The following is a 2,748-nucleotide window of genomic DNA, read 5'->3' as shown; positions in this document are numbered from 1 at the left end:
AAATTTAAACAAAATATTTAAACTAAAAAGTTTTATACTTGAAAAAAAAATTAATTTTTGTAATCCGAATAATTTAAAAATTCAAAAAATTATTAAATTTAAATTAATTAAATATTTTAAATAAACAAAATAAATGTTAATAATTTATTTTCTCAAAAACTATAGGTAATAAAAAAATTAAAAATTTACTTTTTTAGTTCACATAATTTATTGTTTAAAAAATTTAAAAAAAAATAATTTTTTAAAAAAATATTTTGTTATTTTATATAATTTGTAATTTAAAAAAAAATATATTAATTAAAAATTTTTGAATAAAAAAAAATTAAAATTTATATCTAATTAAAAATTTTTTAAATATTTTTTTATTTTATATATCAAAAAATTATTTTTTTTTAATTAAAAAAAATTTTAAAAATTAGTTATATTTTTATTAAAAAAAAAATTTAATTAAATTTAAAATATTAATTTTTTTAATTAAAAAATTTTAAATGCAAAATAAAGTTAAAATTTTATTTTTTTAGTTCACATAATTAAATATTTAAAAAATATATAAAAAAATAAAAATTAAATTATTTAAAAAATATATTTTTTTTTTATTTTATATGATTTGTTATTTCAAAAAATAATCATGTTAAATTATCCAATTAATTTTTAATAAAAAAAGTTATTAATTTATTTTTTTTATTAAGTTATTTAAATTTATTTAAATTAAAATTTTAATTGATTTTTTTAAAAATAAAATTAAAAAATTATTTAAAAATTAAATAAAATTTAATTAAAATATTATTTTTTTTATTTTTGATATTTTATATAAATGAATTATATTTTATTTTTTAAAATATTTTTAAAAAATAAAATTAAATTATTAAAAAATATTTTTTAATTTATATAATTCGTAATTTCAAAAAATAGTTTTAAATAAAAAATGTAAAAGTTAAAATTGTTCACAAAATTTAATATTTAAAAAAATAATTAATTTTATTTATTTTAATATATTTACTGAATTAAAAAAACCCTTAATTTAAAGCTCTTTTTTTAAATTATTAAGTTCATTAAAAGTAACTCTTCATTAATTTTTCGTCAATTTAAAATGACTTCATAAGCCTCAATTCAACTGAAACTCAATTCAATGGTTTTAAAATACCTTTCAACAGAAACAAATTAGGTCGTTCTATTTTTGCCACACAATTTCCGTAAAATAAAAACACTCCGAGCTAATTCCTGAAAATTTTACCCAGAACTGTTTCCGAGAACTTTTTCACTGTAATTTTTTCTACTGAATTAAATTTCAACTCCATTTGTGTCCTTGCTACTTTATTGCAAGCAATTTACAATTTTCAAAGTGAACAACGACAATTTGCTCCGAACCGATAAGAACAAGACAAATATTTCAAACGAAAATCCCATAGATCACTTTCGCATTACGACCTTTTTCCGTTACTGCGATGAAAGAGAAAGAAATAGATAAATAAAATCGATCGAAGCTGACTCGGATGGAGGATAAATGTCGGTGAGTAAAAGCTCCAATTAATCACCGATGCAGGAGGAAAAAGTTTTTCCGTTGAATTACTTTTAAAAAAATTGAATTACGCGAATAAAAAAAAAGTTTAAAGCAAGGACTCTCGATTACTATCAACGCGACACTAATTTGTATTGTTTCCGGTTTCTTTGTTCTTTTGAGGAATTTTTTGCTTCGTTATTTCTGCAGTTTAACAAAATAAATAACTATCAAAAACAACGAGTAGTTGTAATAAGGAGCAAAGTCTTTATTCTCTGTGGTGTCGTTTCCATTTAAAAATTAATGAGAGAATGTTTGTGAGTTTTCTAAACGACAACGATACCGCTTCACTGTAAGTTGGTAATCCTTCGGCAGCTGCAAAATAGAGTAAAAAGTCGTTAAATTGACAAATTAACCTTGAATTGCTTTTTTTTTCGTCGTATTATTACCGACGGTGTAACATGGCGGCGGCGATAGGTCAGGCAATTTTTCTTCTGTCGCTGCTGCTGCTTGCAAATTTGTAATTATGCCACGAGACTTTCGTACTTTAGCCACTAAAAACTAATGGAGACACGAAATTAATTTAGATTAAAATTTTCCAACGAAACGTACCAAAATGAGGAACAGCACAATTATCGTGAGAACCGGATACAGTAAATTTAACAACATAATAAAAGTTCATCTAGTAGAACATTGTTTTTTCTCTCGATTTTCGGGGTAATTTTGTGTACCTTCTGTAACAAAAGTTTTTGTCTTTTCCGAAAAGAAAACACTTGATGCAGAATTTAATTTGGCTTGACGAATGAGAGAAGAGACAAGTACCGAAAAGCGAACTGAACAGAGTGATTTATCATTATTGAGTAGAATATTTTGGTAAGTTGATAAGGTTTATTGGTGTTTTAGATTATCTTTATTGCTTGTCAGTACGCACGAAGATACATTGTTGTTTAGATGACTTATTTTGGCGCACACCCTGTTAGAGACGAGATAAGATAAGATAATTTGATAAAGCGCAACAATACTGAAATTTCACATTTACTTATTTGTGTTTGAAAATGTTTAGGTTGCTGCTTTTGAAAGGGATTTCAGGACAAAAATTGCTTGGTTTGGATTAAAAGATATAGAATTTGATGAAGATCTAAAATTTGCTGAAGATCTAAAATTTGCTGAAAAACTAAAATTTTGTTGAAGATCTAAGGTTTGATAAAGATCTAAAATTTGCTGAAGATCTAAAATTTGTTGAAGATCTA

The 2,748-nt window shown here is 22.5% G+C and overlaps 1 long non-coding RNA gene across 1 annotated transcript; it reads right to left on the bottom strand.

Annotated features, from left to right (window-relative positions):
- Positions 1–1,748: 1,748 nt before the first annotated feature.
- On the bottom strand, positions 1,749–2,344 carry LOC134834912 (uncharacterized). Its single transcript, XR_010162183.1, has 3 exons — positions 2,111–2,344; positions 1,948–2,059; positions 1,749–1,873 (listed from the first exon to the last, which is right to left on the bottom strand). It is a non-coding gene; the product is annotated as an uncharacterized LOC134834912 (long non-coding RNA).
- Positions 2,345–2,748: the final 404 nt, after the last annotated feature.

The sequence above is a fragment of the Culicoides brevitarsis genome, chromosome 3 (genome assembly GCF_036172545.1).
Source record: "Culicoides brevitarsis isolate CSIRO-B50_1 chromosome 3, AGI_CSIRO_Cbre_v1, whole genome shotgun sequence".
In the NCBI taxonomy this organism is placed as follows: Eukaryota; Metazoa; Arthropoda; class Insecta; order Diptera; family Ceratopogonidae; genus Culicoides; species Culicoides brevitarsis.
Note: the sequence above shows the minus strand (reverse complement) of the source record. Positions and strands in the feature narration are given on the sequence as shown.